Genomic DNA, 19,559 nt, shown 5'->3' on the forward strand with positions numbered 1-19,559 from the left:
AATTCCATGGATTTTCCCAGCAATGTTAACTGGTCAACTGACTAATACAACTCATGCTTTCAACTGCAGATACCATGGTTAGTCTGAAATGCAAGAACTTTCTCTACTTTCCATGCTAAAAAGGCTGAGGAACGTTCACAGAAAATCTATCATTCCAGTCTGAGGACCTGATTTAGATTTCGGTGAAAGGGTTACTCCATCACAATGGTGATGGATATCCCATTCACTGAAATATAAATCCAAGAAGAAATAATGGAATTTATATTTCAGTAGACCGGACATCCATCATCGTTGTGATGGAGTAACCTGTCCGCCGAAATCTAAATCAAGCCCTTAGTCTCCGTATACAAGAACAAATAAACTCAGCTTGTAACAAAATCTGTACACTCTTTTGGAATATTAAATGCACCTCATCCCCCACTCTGAAGTTTCACTAAGCCCATCCCCAGACAAAGGGCCTGATTACGAGTTTGGCGGTCGATGAACTGTCGTGGCAGCAGCAGCGATCCAACTGCCATAGGCTTGGTGGTCGGACCACTGTATTATGATGTTGGCAGGCCTATAGAGCAAAGACATCCGTGGTCCCAGTGGTACTGCTAGGCAGTGCAGACTGCCGCAATGATGAAGCAGGACAAACAGGCTGGCGAAGCCAGTGTCTCAGCTGGACCCATTATGATGTTGTACACCACCAGCGTGACTATGGCGGTCTAAATACCACATTCAAGCTGGTGGAAACAGAGCATAAAGGAAGCAACTCACCTGCAGGCAGCGTTGCATGACCTTTGCCACATTGGATCCTATCACTCACCACAGCTGCTGCTCATCGAAGGTGTCCAAAATCCACGCCACCATGGATGCATCTGACAATAAGTACACACAGCCACCTGTGTCATTAACCTTAACATCAGATCATTATGCCAACTTCCACATGATATGGGGCCCATCCTATGGGCACTAAATACATGTGTCATTGTGTCCACAGTTGGAGTCATTCGCAAAGAATGACACATTCACAGCCTCTGAATTCCCCCTTTGGGAAGGCTACTGACACTGCACCCCAACACTCCACAATAACACACATCTGCCCATATCAGGCACAAGGACAGCAAAGTGTACACAACACTGTGTCACACAACAGCAACAACACATCAATATCACATTTACAAATACAACTGATACCCTCACATTGCACACATGACATGGACTATCATCAGATTGAACACATATATGTATGGATGTCTCATGGAACACAAACACTCCTCCTATGAAACAGCCCTGCAATGGACCCACACATCATCCACATTGCAACACAATGGAAGGACAATGAAATGCACAATTGTTTGAGAGACAAATATCCAAAGGTCACTATGCAAACAATACCTGCACAATAGGGATGGGGGCATGTTGCAGGATGGGCGCTAGTAATCACTCAGTACTCGTCAGATATAAAGGTAAGTGGTATTTTATTGGTTGTATAAAACAGTTTGTGATGATAGACGGATGTATTGTTTTGCTTACACTCTCCGTATCTCTATTCCTGGCAGGGATTTATGGTCTTCTTTTTCTTTCTTTATCTCTAGGACTCTCGGGAAGCACATGTGGGAAGAAGAAGAAGAATTGTGGTAAGTGATTTGTGTTTTCTTCTCTTTCTGCCTCTGTCTTTCTCTTTTCCTCACTCTGCTATGTCCTGGTCTTTTGAGTTCACTCTTAACTCTTTTCCCCGTTTGTCTGTTAACCACTGTCTTTCTTTCCCTTTTGTTTTCTAATTGTGGTGACTTCTTGGACTCTTCTCTGGCCCTTGTCTTTTGTTTCTTCTGCCTCGGTACCTCGTTATCCTGTTTCTGTGTGAAGTGCCCGTTACTTGTCTCTATTATTTCATGGACATTTCTCTTTTCCCTTATTAATCTTTCCTCTTCTTTTTCTTTTCACTTTTCTTTGTTTAGTTTGCTCCCCCCTTCCCTCGTGTCATCTTTTCGTTCCGCTCCCCCTTCTCCGTGTTTTTCCCTTTTACACCTGCTCACCCTCACTCGTGCAATCTTGTGTCCATTGTGCCCTCCAACCCTTTCCCCGATAAACCCTTCCTCCTCCCGTCCTCCCTAACCCTGCTCAGGAAGGCCCCACGCACCTGCTTCTGCCATGCTTCTCCTGAAGTGTGGCGGGTTCTCGCGTCTTGCTCCCCGCAGCCTGTTTCCTTTGTCCCCGAATGGGACCACCGGCTTCCTGCTCTTCTCCTTCTGCACGCAACCTTTGAACGGTGCGGATGGCTCCGCACAGCCCTGGGATCCGCCGGACACATCTGGGGGACTCCTGTCGTCCTTGTCTTCTTCTCTCGTCTCCTCGGTCGTCTTCCTCTTATGAACACCACTCCCGATCGCCTTCTCCCCAGGAAGTGACGGCAGGCCCTTTAAACACCTGAGTTCCCGCTGGGATGGACACGGGACGCCGCGATTGGAGGAACGGGGAGGCCCATCCGGGTCATGAGGGCAAGCAGCAGAACAAGCAGGCGCATTGTGCGGGTCGGCCCAGTCCGGCCCGTCACAGACACTCCCCCTAGAGAGCGGCAGCCGATGACGCTCAGGAGACGGATAGCGGGACAAGAAATCAGCATTCTGCATGAGGCGCCCAGGAGAGTGGAGGACCTGGAAGGAGAAGGGTTGTAATGAAAGAAACCATCTCAGGATACGAGAATTAGAGTCTTTGTTGCGAGCAAGCCAAGTGAGGGGTGCATGATCCGTGAGAAGGGTAAACATCCGACCCGTAAGATAATAGTGCAGAGATTCCACAGCCCACTTAATGGCCAGACATTCCTTTTCAATAGTGGGGTAGTGGACCTCTTGCGGGAGGAGCTTTCGACTAATATACAGTACCAGGTGTATGGACCCATCCTCCTGCTCTTGTGATAAGACCGCCCCAAGTCCTACATCAGAGGCATCCGTTTGCAATAGAAAAGGCTTTTGGAAGTTCGGACAACATAACACTGGATTCGTGGTCAGGACCTCTTTCAGATGTTCAAAACTGCGTCGTACAGCATCCGAAAGAGAGGTGAGCCTATTGGGACAAGATTTCTTGAGTAGATTGATGAGTGGTTCAGCTATTGTTGAGAATTGAGGAATGAACTGCCTATAATACCCCACCAAACCGAGGAAAGCTCTGACCTCTTTCTTTGTTCTAGGTATAGGTATCTGTTTGATGGCATCTACTTTTTCAATCTGGGGACGGACCCTTCCATCTCCTAAGACATAACCAAGATATTTGATTTCAGGATACCCCAATTTGCATTTTTCTGGGTTTGCGTTTAAATGGGCATCCCGTAATGCCTGTAAAACTTCTTTCACATGTTCCAGTTGTTCCCTCCAAGTGTTACTGTATATGACTATGTCATCCAGACATGCGGCTGCGTATTGCTGGTGGGGCCGTAAACCCTATCCATAAGTCATTGGAATGTGGCAGGGGCCCCGTGGAGCCCAAAAGGGAGAACTGTAAACTGATAGAGTCCCCATGGAGCTGCGAATGCTGTTTTTTCTTTGTCCTCTTTTCTCAACGGGATTTGCCAATACCCTTTGGTAAGGTCGAGTGTGGACATGTATCGAGCTTGACCTAATCTTTTCAGAAGCTCGTCGATGCGGGGCATGCGATACGCGTCAAAGTATGTTAGCTCATTGACACGTCTATAGTCTACGCAGAATCGAGTGCTCCCATCTGGTTTTGGCACCAAGACCACTGGGGAGCACCAGGGGCTGGTGGATGGTTCTATAATACCAGCCTCCAACATCGTATGGACCTCCTGTTCTATAATCTGTTTTTTTGCTTCTGGAATACGGTATGGGCGTTGTCGGGATGTTGCCTCATTCTTGGTTCATATCGGGTGTTCTGCTAGCTGCGTACGCCCTGGACGTTTGGAAAAGACATCACTGTATTTCTCAATTACCTGTTTTAGTTGTTCATGATGGGCGTCGGTGAGGGTGGGATTTGTTTGTGGTAGGGAGTCCTTAGTAGAGGGATGTGTGGGAAAAGATACATAAAGGATTTCGTCAGTGATTACATTGGTGATAAACAGGACATGGTGCACACCTACTGGTTCTTGCCATTTTTTAAAGAGATTTATATGATATATTTGTTCTCTACCGTGGCCGTGTGGAAGCGCTAACCTATATGTAGTGGGGTTCACCTGCCCAATAACTTCATAGGGTCCTTGCCACCGGGCCAACAGTTTGTTGTCGCAAGTGGGATGGAGTATTAGGGCCTTGTCCCCTACCTTTAGACTACGGAATGCGCTCTTGGTATCATACCATTTCTTTTGTTTCTCTTGTGCCTCCCATAAAGTATTGTGGGCTTCTTCCCACACCATATGGAGAGTATCCCTCAACTCCCGAGTATACTTCAGGAGGTCTTTTTCTCCGTTATTGGTCTCCTCCCATTGCTCAGCCAGCATTTCGAGAAGAGCTCGATGCGGTCCCCCGAACAACAATTCAAACGGACTGTATCCTAGAGACGATTGAACGTGCGTGAGATTAGCATACAGCACGAGGGGCAACTTTTTTTCCCAATCTCTACCTCCCTCGGTGATGCTCTTTCGGAGCAGAGATTTAATTGTCCCATTATACCTCTCTACAAGACCGTCTGTTTGGGGGTGGTATACCGATGTCCTGATCTGTTTTACACCTAGTGTTTTGCTTAATTCGGCCATTAGCATAGACATAAAAGGGGTCCCCTGGTCCGTTAGTATCTCTTTGGGAAAACCCACCCGGGCAAAGAAATCAATCATTGCTTGGGCAATTACTTTTGTGTGCATGCTAGGGAGGGATATTGCTTCGGGATAACGGGTGGCATAATCCACTAGCACAAGGACGTATTGTCGTCCCCTACTGGATGGAGCGAGTGGGCCTATAATATCCATACCTACCCTCGTAAACGGGGTTTCTATGACAGGCAGGGGCAGGAGTGGAGCAGGCTGGTGTGTAGAGGGATTGAACAATTGAGATTTTGGACAGTCAGAGCAGTGCCTACGTATATCCCCATATATTCCTGGCCAATAGAAACGCCGGAGTACCGCCTACTCAGTTTTCTCCCTTCCGAGATGTCCCTCTCCATTATCCCCATTACCTAGATGCAATACCTGCTGTCTGTGGCTTCTGGGAATGATCAATTGTTTCTGCCGCCCCTCGGATGCATTCAGAATTCTATATAGGAGATGGTTTTGTATAAGGAATTTTGGACCTACCGCCTTTTTCTCGGGGTTCATGGCTTGTTGCCACGCATTTTTCAGGGAGGGATCATCTTGTTGACTGTCAAAAGTCCCTGGCAACGGTACACACCTTGCTGGCTACTGCTTGGCTACTAATGGGTTCGGTATCGTTGGTTTGCATGTTCTGTTGTCGTTATACCCTTTTTTGCCGTCTAGTGAGGGGCACCCTAGGGTCCCGACTTAGTCACTCACCTGCGCCGAAGGGTACTTCCTCCCACCAAGTCTTAAGGGTGTGCTCCTGGCCTGCTTTTGTTAACAACGTGGGAAAATCTGCATAGTCGGTTCCAATGATGATGTCCTCTTCCAGGTGGGGCAGTACCCCCACTTTGAGGGTTTCCTTTTCTCCTATCCACTGTAGTTGGATCTGGGCTACTGGGTAATATCTCTGATCCCCATGCACACATGCGATCAAAACCTGTGTCTGGGGTAGATCCTGTCCCGGTGCTACCAACTCTTGTCGTATAACACTTTGGATACATCCTGAATCGATTAGTGCAGCCCTCTCCACTCCATTTCGAAGAATAGGGAGAGTGTAGGTAGGTCTATCTCCACCAGCCCAGAAGACTCTTCCTTTGGCTACTCCGATCTCCATGGGTTCCTCCATATCCTTTTTTTGTGGGCAATATCTTGCTATATGACCTCACTCGGAGCAATTGTAACACTGTGGGCCTGTGTGTGGATAGGTGAGGTTATGAGGTAACATATGCTCTTGTTCCCTTACTACCAGAGGTCTTGGCGTTGTTCCTCTTGCTACCGTCGGGCGTACAGGGGAAGGGACTGGGTGTCTACTAGGATTGGCTTTGAAATCCGCACCCCTATGATATGCACAGGCAAGATCAATAGCAGTTTCATTGGTCAGCCCTGGGTGCTGTCTCACCCAGTTATGGGTGGTGTTGGGTAATGCATCCAAAAATTGTTCTAAGACTATGATATCGAACATCTCTTCCCAGGTCTTTTCTGTTGGATGCAACCATCTCCCCGCTGAATGTTGAACCCTGTAGTAGAGTGTGCGGGGCTTCTCCTGCTGTTGCCACTTGGTTTGTCGGAAACGGTAACGGTAACTTTCACTATCTAGTCCTACCCGTTCCAGTATTGTCTTCTTGATATCCTTATAGGGAAGTGTTCCACTGGGGTTGATAGCTTGGTAAGTGGCTTGTAGGTGGCCGGTCAGTAGGGGTGCGATATACTGTCCCCATTTCTATTCTAGCCAACTCGCAGTGCTTGCTACGCTCTCAAAGTTGGTGAAAAAGGAATCTGGATCTTCTTGCTCCTGGAACTTTTGTAAGATGCTGCTGGGTACATTGGGATGCACCTTCGTGTGTGCTATGATGTCCGTGAGCTTTCCCAGTGCAGTTTCATGTACCAGTTGATTGTTTGCCATTATGGTGGCTTGACTCTTGAGAGCGGTCTGTAACGCCTCTCTTTCCTCTCTCGCTTCCTTCATTTGTTTTACCCACATTAGCTGTAGATGTCGCTGTCCCTCAGCTGGTTGCGCAATGACGTCAGCCATGGTGGGTTTCTCTTCCATCTTGACGTGTCTCTAAAATCCCACCGCTGCCACCACTTGTTGCAGGATGGGCGCTAGTAATCACTCAGTACTCGTCAGATATAAAGGTAAGTGGTATTTTATTGGTTGTATATAACAGTTTGTGATGATAGATGGATGTATTGTTTTGTTTTCGCTCTCCGTATCTCTACTCCTGGCAGGGATTTATGGTCTTCTTCTTCTTCTTTCTTTATCTCTAGGACTCTCTGGAAGCACATGTAGGAAGAAGAAGAAAAATTGTGGTAAGTGATTTGTGTTTTCTTTTCTTTCTCTTCCTGCCTCTGTCTTTCCCTTTTCCTCACTCTGCTATGTCCTGGTCTTTTGAGTTCACTCTTAACTCTTTTCCCCGTTTGTCTGTTAACCACTGTCTTTCTTTCCCTTTTGTTTTCTAATTGTGGTGACTTCTTGGACTCTTCTCTGTCCTTTGTCTTTTGTTTCTTCTGCCTTGGTACCTCGTTATCCTGTTTCTGTGTGAAGTGCCCGTTACTTGTCTCTATTATTTCATGGACATCTCTCTTTTCCCTTATTACTCTTTCCTCTTCTTTTCCTTTTCTTTTTTCTTTGTTTAGTTCGCTCCCCCCCTTCCCTCGTGTCTTCTTTTCTTTCTGCTCCCCCTTCTCCGTGTTTTTCCCTTTTACACCCGCTCACCCTCACTCGTGCGATCTTATGTCCATTGTGCCCTCCAACCCTTTCCCCGATAAACCCTTCCTCCTCCCATCCTCCCTAACCCTGCTCAGGAAGGCCCCACGCACCTGCTTCTGCCACGCTTCTCCTGAAGCATGACGGGTACTTGCGTCTTGCTCCCCGGAGCCTGTTTCCTTCGTCCCCGAATGGGACCACCGGCTTCCTGCTCTTGTCCTTCTGCCCGCAACCTTTGAACGGTGCTGACGGCTCCGCACAGCCCTGGGATCCGCCGGACACGTCTGGGGGACTCCTGTCATCCTCGTCTTTTTCTCTCGTCTGCTCGGTTGTCTTCCTCTTATGAACACCACTCCCGATCACCTTCTCCCAAGGAAGCGACGGCAGGCCCTTTAAACACCCGAGTTCCTGCTGGGATGGACACGGAACGCCGCGAATGGAGGAACGGGGAGGCCCATCCAGGTCAGGAGGGGAAGCGGCAGAACAAGCAGGCGCATTGTGCGGGTCGGCCCAGTCCGCCCCGTCACAGGGCATCAGGAGCACTCATGGAAGGATGCAGTCCTGGGACACATTACACTTTTCTCATGCTCCTAAAACAACATTTGCACAAGAACTGGCCCTTCAAGTATATCTGGGGCAAACAATAGAATAGCCAAGTGACATGTCCATCTGCAGAGTGTGGCAGTGCAAGTCAAGAAAGCAAATGCAACTGCAACAGCATGGGCCATACATCGAGATGAAGTAGTTGCAAGGTACAAACATTACAATGGACACATGCAAAGTCGAATGCAAGGGAAGCTAGCATAATTTAACACCCTCCACGTGTGGACAAACAAAACTCAAGTTTCCACACATGAGACAAATGTACAATCCATATCAGGGGGACAAGTCTACCACAATACATGCTGACATTGGATAACACAAGATGAAATACTTACCATATCAAACATAACACAATGCAATGACACCCTATTTGGATTAAAATCCACATATCTATATAGTTAACATTTACCTTTATCTTGGGTGACTCCAGATATTGCAAACAACTGCAAATGGATCAGTAATCACTCTCAAACACACACACCTGTAGGCATACAACACAATTTACTTAGGAACAACATAAAGGTAGAAAAGGAATTGCAGGACAACTGTGTACTAAAAAAAAAAAAAACTACTTGAGAGTATTAACTAAAAATGCATAAATACAAACGCAATTGGCCAGTCCATATAGATATGTCCATGCACATCACCGTGCCCAAACATGTCTCCAATCACTGCTAGGGAACCGCCACAGGAAGGGGCATCAAGTGGGCAGGCAGACACCTCAGTGATCATCCTTGGGTCGGGTGGGGTCGGATTTGAGATGGGTGGGTTCAGGTTTGGGAGGGGGTCTTTTTCTATGGAAGGATGGGCTTCTTCTTGGGAGAGGGGTATGGGTGCTTGCAGGGGGGCAGATGTGACAGGGGAGGACTTTGATGTGGAAGGGAAAGGTTGGAATGTGGATGCGGGCCTCTTGAGTTTGAGAGAGGGTGGAGAGAACAGGGGAAAGGACAAGCTCAAAAAGGAAACACTCCTTGGGAAAATGGGAAGGGTCTGCAGAATGGATTGTGGATTTGAAGGCTGAGGGAGTGGTTGTCTTGTAAATCAGTGTAGAGGTCTTGGGTGTTTGCATATGTGAGGTATGCTTCTGTTTGGGTGGTGTCTGTTGTATGTGTGAGTGTGGGCGCTTGCACGTCTTGGGGGCTGGGAGATGGAGGTGCTGGGTGATGGATTGGCAGATGAATGTGGCTGTTTGCGTGGTGTCTGAGGATATGCTGAATTTTGTGGATGTTTTTGTGTCTCTTGGTGTGGTGTCTGAGGGTATACTGGCTGTGGTGGATGTTTGTGTGACTGTTGGGGTGGTGTCTGCAGGAATGCAGGATGTGTGGATGTCTCTGTGGGTGTTTTAGTGGTGTCTGCGGGTAAGGTGGATGTTGTGGATCTGTCTGTGTGTGTTGTGCTGATGTCTGTGTGTATGCTGGGTGTGGTTGATCTGTCACTGGCTTTTGAGGTGCTGTCTGTGGGTATGCTGGATGTGGTGTGTAGATCAGTGGTGGTGTCTGCTGAAGTGGTGGCTGATGTCAGATTTGTCGGTGTATGTTGAGTGCCTACGTGTCCATGTGTCTTGAGGTGGGTGCATGCGGATGTGTTTGTGTGCTTAGGATAGGTAGGGTAATAGGGGATTTGGATTGGCAAAAAGGGAGGTGGAGAGGGGGAAGAATGTGGGGAGTGACTGCCTGGCATCAGTGAGGAGGCCAGAACCTGAAAATATCTCTGTAGGCCAGACATGGCACTATGAATACCTTCCAGAAAAGCATTAGTCTACTGAAGTTGTCTGGCAAGCCCCCGAATGGCATTCACAATGGCAGTCTGCCCCACAGAAATGCTCCTCAGGAGGTCAATAGCTTCCTCACTTAGGCACTTAGGGCAGCAGGGGTAGCAGGTGCTGGGGTGGAGGTGCCTGCTGAAAAGTAGCCACCCACTGTTGGAAGGTGGGTCATTAGTTGTGTGGCCTGCACAGGTAATGGGACCGCACTCAACCACCACCTGGAACGAAGCATCCCATTGTAGCGCTTGACTCTCATAGGGTAGCGTTGCAGAGCAGTCCAAGGCTTACGCAAGTGAGGTGGTTTGGGCTAGTAACCACCATTCATGAGCACAAAAGGATAACACTCAATAAATGATTGTTTAGTGTTTTTTTTTATAAAGTAAAGATACATTTACTACATACAAACCAATCAATACTATGCAACAATTTACAAATATATACAAGTTGATGGAATAAATTTTGGATGTCATTGCGTAATCAATCATTCTTGCCTCCTGATGAGGGGAAATATAATCCCACATCCCCCATGGCAAACCATTTACTTGTTTTCCAATGCAATATTTGACTGTAACCTGGAGTGAGAGCACCTAAAACTTGCAATAAAGCACATCTACTTTGATCAGTGGTAGCTGTCAGTCTCATTATTCAAATAAGCATGAACAAGAATATGTATATGTATGTTTGAATAATTTGTGCTGTTAGGATTACTTTTAGATTAGTCTCAGATTACACTTGATAAACATTGCGTAACTCCATCCTGCACCCCTGAAGGATCCCTTGTCATATGACCTTTCACAAGCCATACTATTGGTCTCCCTAGTGGCACCACCCAGTCCCAAAATACATTTAGCATAACATACTACATTTCACCTAGTGCTGTATAAACACTTACCTTTCACCCCTAGAGGATGCAGTTCCACAAGCAAACAACCAAGGTTCCAGCAGGAAGGTCTTGATGAATACATTGAAGCCTTGGGGGGGTTATCATTCTCTTGTCCCAACCAAACTATGGTGGGGGCACAAAACTGCGTTGGGGGACGTTGCGCTGCTCCTGCAGCTCCCCCTACCCATACGCATTCTGTTGGTGGTGACACCATCTACTTGAGGCCACCAGAAGCTAGGAATTGAGCTAATGAAAATACTGTGCCTCGCAAGGCATTGTGGGGTGGTATGCATATTTAATGAGCAGCTCTCCTGCTGTACATGGAGAGCTGATTTCCTTTGGTTTCTCATGTGTTTTTTCCTGAGGCCTTGTGCCATGCTCTTCCTGCTCCAGGGTGGTCCGGCCCCACCCGGACACCTCCTGCATTGCTGCTTTATTGGCGGGCAGTGTGGGGAGCCCATCCCTGGCTGCCCTCATCCCCGGGGATGTCTGGTCCCACCCGGACACCACCGTGATGCCTCTTCTTTGGAGGGCAGCTCGAGGACCCCACCCTCAGCTGCTATCGCTGGCTCCCCAGACTGCTGCAGCAGCCACCCGCCACTCTTCAGTCTGCCCGCTCCTGCAGGCAGATGCGCACTGTGGCTCCTCCCTCCCTGCTCTCACCAGGGAGTGGGGATGGCAGCCACACAGGGGAATGTGGCAGCACTCACCCTGCCTTCCTGCTGATGCGGGACCCAGGGATGGGGCCTGGGCCCCCCACCTCAGTTGGAATCTTCACTGGGAGTGCAATGGCCCTCCCCAGCTTTTTCTTCTGTGCGGGGCCCACGGTTTCATCTTTAGCCGCCCGCCCTGCCCACAGCCGGTGGTCATCTTCGCAGGGATGCTACAGCGTCCCCCGGCTTCTTTTCCTTGCGGGCCCCAGGATGGGGTCCGTGGCCCAACGTTAACTTTCACGGAGAGTGGGATGGCGCTCCCTGGCTTTGCTTCGGCCACATAGGGTGAGGGGGGTGTGCAACAGCATCCCCCTCTTTTTTGCACAGGGAGCCTGTCTTCACAGGCCCCAGAATAGGGTCCAGACCTTCTTCTTCCGCTGCAACCGCACTCCCACAGCTCCTCTTCTTCTTGGGTGCAGCCCCCGGGCCCTGGCACACCCCAGGGACACAATCTCAAGCAGAAGCAGAGCCCTTCGCGATTCACCACTCGCTGAGAAAAAGGTCAAAGGTTGCTCTCTTTCCCACAGAGATATCTCCGGCTCCCAAGAGCCTTTTCCAAAGATCTTAATGTCATTTCACTCCTGGTGACAGGCCGTTGCCACCAGGAGCACTTTCATTAGGCCTCCTGGCCTAGAAGGTTTCTAAATTGGTAGGGAGCCAGTCCCACTGACTCCCTATGCCAGCCTTTCATCTGGGTGGCCTCCTCTCTTGAGGACAACGTGCTTTCCTTGAGCCTGCCCACTCTGTCCCCCAACTGGTCCTCATGGGGTAAGGGATCCAGCTTACCTGGCCCTGCCATGCACCTCGCTGGGTCTGAAGTCATTTAGGAGCAGATACCGTGCTCAAATGGGCAGTCAGGGGGTTCTTCTTTCTAGTTGTCCATGACGCCCATCTTCAGTCCCAGTGTGCTGCAGTGAAGCACAGCCAAGAGAGAGAACCCTCCTATGTGCAAGACCTTTTAAGTGGGGGCGGAAGTGACCAGCAGGCCTGCCCTCTGGCCTATCCAGATGTGTCACATTACTTCCTTAGCCCCTGTCCCCTTCTTCCTGCAAGTCTTCTGGTATAGCTCAAAATGGCGTCATCCTTGAGTTAGTGCCGCATGTGCTCGAAAAGTCTTAGCACCTCCTCCCTGACATTCCTTCAGGACCTTTACACCCAGTTCCTGGCAGGAAATGACAGCTAGCTGATTGATGCAAGGCCCTGCTCAGGCAGCTGGACAGAGCAATACTGGGCCCTTATCTGGAGCTAAGTCAGAGAAGGATGACATTCTGGGATTACCCATAAGTGGTACAACTATGCTTTTGTAACCTGTAGTGAATCCTAGTTTGTTTTAACGGGTTAACAGGAGTTAGCTTAGCCGTAGGCTTGTAAACTCGTGCCCCCGTCACCCAGTGACTTTTAACCTACTTAGCTTGCTCTGGCTTAGTCCATTTAATTATTTATTTCCTTTAAAATGGCGGCCTTGTTTATAGTTAGGCCACTTGTTATGGGTTCTATTATCAGTGTCACTGCGTCAAGGCGTCAAGATCAAGCACGAAAGACAAACATACAGTAGGCATTCACACTTAGGGATTTTCCCTCTCTATACTTTCGAGGGATTGTTGATATTAATTGCCGTCCCAAGCATGCCTGTTATCTATTGTTATGAATAACACTTATGACAGGGGACCTTGTAGATCTGTATAAATACAACACACTTTTAGACAGATAATCAGAGGGATTCCGACCAGAGGGCATCGCCACCATCGCTGATACCGATGCTGCAGTCATCTTGACACTGATCCAGTCTTCGTGTCCCTGCGGAGTCTGAGATAGAGACCTCATTCCAAGGTAACGAGGGTTGGGGGCTCCTCTCATGGACACGGTTTTGGCAGATTAGGTTTAACGAACACAGCTCTTCCTTTTTAGGTAGGAGGTTAGACCAACTCTCCTTAGGGTATTAGGGCTTATTCCATCTTTTACATATGCATATATTTTTATCTTATATTGCATAATGGTGGGGGTCTTTATATCAATGACTCTCCTCTTTACAATACTGTTGCTTGGTATATTCATTATCCTAATCATTGCAGTTCATGCAACTTATCACAAATTGCAGTTATGTTGAATAAAAACTATTATAACTTTACTGCATCTGCGTTATTGCCTTTGTTTGTATGAGACATTATAGATCTGTGAGAAAAGGGCAATTTCCGTTTAACCACGACAACCCTGAGATATTGTATTTTGAGTCCATGCGTAAGCGACTGCTACAAATCACCTTTTACTATTATGTTTTCGGTGAGGTACTGCTAGTAAGCCGGTAAGGTTTGGACAACAGTTACAAATAGTGGTAGGAAGAGACTTAGGGGGTCATTCCGACGGGCCGGGGATGCGGGAGCACCGCCAACAGGCTGGCGGTGCCCCGCAGGGCATTCTGACCGCGGCAGCTTGGCCGCGGTCAGACAAGGAAAACCGGCGGTCTCCCGCCGGTTTTCCGCTGCCCTGGGAATCCCCCATGGCGGCGCAGCTTGCTGCGCCGCCATGGGGGATTCCGACCCCCTCACCGCCATCCTGTTCCTGGCGGCTCCGACCGCCAGGAACAGGATGGCGGTGAGGGGTGTCGTGGGGCCCCTGCGGGCCCCTGCAGTGCCCATGCCAATGGCATGGGCACTGCAGGGGCCCCCGTAAGAGGGCCCCACTTTGTATTTCAATGTCTGCCTTGCAGACACTGAAATACGCGACGGGTGCCACTGCACCCGTCGCACCTACCCACTCCGCCGGCTCCATTCGGAGCCGGCTTCCTCGTGGGGAGGGGTTTCCCGCTGGGCTGGCTGGCGGCCTTCTGGCGGCCGCCCGCCAGCCCAGCGGGAAAGGCAGAATGGTGGCCATATGGCGGTTCCCTCCAGGCGGGCGGCTCCCGCCGTCCGCTGGGCTCAGAATGAGCCCCTTAGTCACCTACGAACGAAAGTATTGTAATCCTGAGACCAGCAGTCTTGCTCAGAGCAAAGAGTCCGAACTACGACATGGCGCCACCAACGATGGTGTTTAGGCACTAATTTACGGATACCCTGACTATCACTGTCTCACAGACAACAGGTACCCTCAGTACCATTATACGGAGACGTCCGTGGTCTTTGGGAGAATCCTCCTCAGCCAAACAGGTAACACCTGCTTAGGCTGTAGGTTGTTCGAGCTCGAACTCACAAAAGGAAAAACTTCCCCTATTTTGGTGTTCCGTTTCTCTAAACAACTATGGCTAATACCATAGACATTACTGCAAATGCTAGACATGCACTTACACAACATTTATTAGCGCATGGCCTTACAGAAGAGGGCGGGGATGTTACGCTGATAATAGAGGCAACTGAAGCATACCAAACAGAAACATTCTACTGTTGGGTCACCTTTCCTGAGGCTGACCAAAGAACGCACACGTTTCACACATATGACATGGCGGACGTACCCGTAAGGTACGAAGCATACCAGTATCATGAAATATCGCTCACATATCAGGAGCATCAAAACTGGTTTGAAGGCGCCCTACCACATATACTGCGGCGGGTGAGGCTAGGTCCTTTAAGTAATGAAGGGCCTACGTGGCCCATGTTTGCCACATATACACCACATCCAGGCATTCAGAATATGCCGCTTGTAGATTTAAGGACATTATATAATGAATTAGTGGCTTTATATAGACGTTTAGTCCAGTTCGTAATGCGAACATTGAACACTGCACCAGCGCGTCCAGCACCGCCAGTAGCTGGTGGTTATCAATTGGCTGCTGGGATTAATCCACAAACGGTGCATACCATTATGGGTAAAGTGCCCTCGGATCGAGAAAGAATACCGTTCTGGATTGCTCAGAAAACAAATCAGCTGGAAGCTGTGTTCCCCCATACGGGGCCACAGGAGAAACATAGATTGCTCACTATGTGCTTTCCATTCGGGATGGTTCCCTCGGTTGATGAATGTGCCACTTGTGGTACAGTCTTCGCTGCCGTTTATACTACCACGCATGGTACCCCTACACTGGCCAATTTGCCGGACGTATTGAAACAAATACAAAATGAGCATGGGGCTGCACCAGCCCTAGATCTGGGGATGAAATTGATGCGTAATTTTGACGCCGTCTCCTAGATAATATTGAGTAATATTAAAGGGGAAGCAGTAGCACTGGCGATACGCCAGCGTCTCAGGGAAACTCCACACCAGGAACAAGAGAGACAGCTACCCAAAATAATCTCTGATACCTATACTAGTACAGGGCGGGATGGGCTGGGAGCCAAACCTAAAAAATTGGACATACCAAGTACCACCCATAAGGAAGGTACGAAGCAAGCACAAGAGGGCTCTAAGAAGCGCTGGGAAAAACAAAGTGATTTCAAGGATAGGAGAACTAAAAGAGCTGATTCTCCTCATCCGGAGTACTCCGAGAGGAGATATAATCTCAGAAATAAGGATAACATTAGAACTCCAGATAGATATACTGATTCACGTCCTTCTCGTTCCTTTCAGGACGCACCGGATAGACGTAGAGAGAGAGGGGGCCGTCAAGATCGACGTCCGGAATACGTGAAAGAAAAGAAAGACTCGCCACAGTCTACTGTTAAAAAAGAAGAAAAGACTCCTCAACAAAAGACACAATTTAAAAAGAAAAAAGTGGCTGCACTGACCATTAAAAATGCCAGTAGTATTGAGAACACTGTTGAGGAACAAGAAGTGGGCAGTGACTCTGTTGGACAGCGCGGCAGAGGTCACGATATGTCGCCAGGATCTGAAAGATCATCTGGATGCGACAGCAACTAGCGATTACATCGCAGTTGAAACGGCGGATGGCCGCGTACTTCCACCCGATCGGGTTTTTGATTTAACAATTCAGATAGAGGGAGACGTGGAACGCATTATTAGTGTGATATTCTGGGATGAACTTACTAGTGATATCCTGTTGGCCGAGAGAGACTGGCCACCTGAACATGTCCGCATGCTCCCACATGGGGAAGATGTCATTTTGCCTTCTTTCTCCGATCTTGTTCCGGAGACAGACAAACGAGCATTAGCTGCTGAATGGGCTTTAGCGCAGGCACCTGCATTATACCGTAATCATGTAGGATGGGACAAGGACTCTCCTTGCCATGTTATTCCCATTCGGTCTACACCACACCCGCAGCCACAATACCCTGTTAAACATGAAGCAAAAGCTCCAGTGACGGAGATACTGTCACAACTTGAATACCAGGGTGTAATTGAGCCCTGTACATCGGCAATGAATAATCCGCTATTTCCAGTTGCGAAACCTGATCATTCATATAGAATAGTGGTTGATTATAGGCACTTGAATAGTCATGCACGCACTTATGCTATACAAAATTCACACAGCACAGCGCTAATTAATAATATAGTGCGTAAAAAATACAAAACTACATTGGATATATCCAATGGATTTTTCTGCCAGAATTTAGCACATGAAAGTAGAGACCTAAGTGCATTTTGCTATGGTTCTCAGAAACGCTTTTGTTGTTTAACTCAAGGCTATAAAAACAGCCCAGGACTGTTTTCGGCCCGTGTCACATCAATCTTACAGGAGCTTGATTCCGAGGCATTATCATATGTGGATGATATCTATCTCACTGATGACACCCTTGACATTCATCTTGCCAGGGTCGATCGGATAATTTTGGGATTTGCCACCTTCGGATATAAATTTAATTTTAAGAAAAGCAAGATAGCGTTTCTTAGTGTATTATTTCTTGGATATGAACTATCAAACGAGGGGAAGAGCCTGGCCCCGCACTTCCTGGAGAAGTGTGCTCAGCTACAGCCTCCGAACACGCTTAAGAAATTGCAGTCATTACTGGGTTTCTTTAATTTTGGCAGAACATATATTCCAGATTATGCTGAACGCGTAAAACCACTATATAACTTAATTCAGCCCAATTATTCTGGCAGGCAATGGACAATTGCACACACACACATCCTAAGGGACATACAACGAGACATGCTAGTAGCTAGACACTTGTACACATGGGACAATAAAACAAATTTGGTCATCAGAATAATAGCTGGTGCCCTAGGATTTACCTATGTCACCTTTAATGAGGGTGACACGGTGCCAATAGCATACAAATCACATTTGTACTCCAATGCAGAAAAACGTTTTGCTCCTACTGAAAAAATTCTGACGGCAGTACAGATTGCCGTCATAAAGGAGAGACCACTTGCCCAGGGGAAACGCATTGTTGTTGTCTCCCCGGTTCCGGCCTTAGAGGCTGTCACTAAAGCGAGCGTTCCTAACGCTAAGGCATTGCATCCACGCTGGATTCAATGGGCAACGTCTCTGACCGCCACTGATGTTGATTATGTGTTTGACCACAGACTTCAGACACAAGAATTTCTCCAGTACGAACAGGAGTACCCCGCTCCCTTACTCATATTGCCAATAGACAGTTATGATACCATCATTTACACTGACGGATCGGCACAACCGGCTGTGGGTACTAAGCATCAATACTCGGCAGCTTGCGCAGCCGTGTGCGGGGTAATGGAAGACGGAGTTTTTCATCCTCATAACACGTACACTCAGACCTTAGGGGACTGCACAGCCCAGTTGGCCGAGCTTAAGGCTCTTCTTCTAGCGCTCGAACATTCGGAGCCAGGAACGCAGACTTTGGTCATCTGTGATTCATATTACTGCGTCCAGTCATACAATGAATACCTCAATCATTGGATACTGAACGGGTTTAGAGATTCTAAAGGGAACACCATTAAACACAAAATATTGTGGGGAAGGGTGGCTGATCTTAAAGATAAGCTGCCATGTGTCCATGTAGTTCATACATTGGGGCATCAACGTGTAGGAATGCATGTTGCCGGTAATACATTGGCTGACGAAGCAGCCAAAGCTTCAGTAGCTACGGCTTCTGTGGCTGCAGTGACTCGTTCTCGGACGAGGTTGGATAATGAAATACTGCTTGCCGTTAAAGCCTCGGCTGCAGACAAGCACCTTCCCAAAGGAAACCCTACGAACTATACATATCATATCAGTGCACAGAATGTTGCTTTTGCAACAATTCCAGATGTTGGTGATCGAGTGATCCCAAATGAAGATCAGAGATTGGAATTGATTACGGCTGCACATGAGGGTGTCGCTTCTGCACATGCTGGTATACAGGCCACTATCACCATTCTACAACAACGGTACTGGTGGCCTGGTCTATGCAGACGGACTAAACAGTATGTCCTTTGCTGTGACATTTGTCAGCAGATTAAGGGCTCGACTATCAGACGCCCTCTGCAGACATCTCACTTAGTGTCAGATAAACCACTCCATTGTGTGTACCTGGACCATTGTGGTCCTTTGCAACCTGATGGTGCATACAAGTACATTTTAGTGGCTGTAGATTCCTGTTCTAGATTCCTGTGGGTATGGCCACAGCGGTCGGCTGACGCCCGGACTGTTATAAAAGATTTGCTGATCTTTATCTGTACATATGCGGTTGCAGCATTCCATTCGGACCAGGGCCCTGCATTTGCCTCTAAGGCTTTCAGGGACACCATGAGGACGATGGGTGTTGAACTCCATTACTCCTCACCATACCATCCCAAGGGAAATTCGGTCGTGGAGAGGCGGAATCGTGATCTAAAGCAGTCCTTAACAGCTCGAGTATTAGGTTCAGGCCGTAGTTGGTTACATCACCTATATGGGGTCCAGAGAGCACTGAATAATCTGCCAAGACGGTCCTTGAGGGGCAAGTCTCCATATGAGGTTCTCTTTAGGACAACTATGTATGTTCCCGATCTTGATGCCCCTGGTATGGTGGCAGCAGAAACACCATTTGACATAAAAGAACGTCTCGCTGTTTTACAGGAGCTTCAACAATTCCGTGATGACAAATCATCTGCAAGCGCTGCCACCTTGGGAATAAGGGATTTGGCGAAAACTTCGACTGGCTGGATTCCTAACATTGGGGATCTGGTTCGTGAGAAGATCGCTGTAAGAAAAGAGTTTGGTCCCGCATACAGAGCTCCTCTACCGTTCTTGGGAATAAAAGGCACCAGGACTGTCATCCTTCCGCCATTGTCTGGTTCCAAATCAAACAGATTCATCTCCATTGATGACATCAAGATACACCATGTGGCCGATTCTTCACAGTAGACCAGGAGGTCCCTTGGGTAGTTCCCGATCC

This window comes from Pleurodeles waltl, chromosome 3_2, assembly GCF_031143425.1.
Source record: "Pleurodeles waltl isolate 20211129_DDA chromosome 3_2, aPleWal1.hap1.20221129, whole genome shotgun sequence".
NCBI classification, from domain to species: Eukaryota; Metazoa; Chordata; class Amphibia; order Caudata; family Salamandridae; genus Pleurodeles; species Pleurodeles waltl.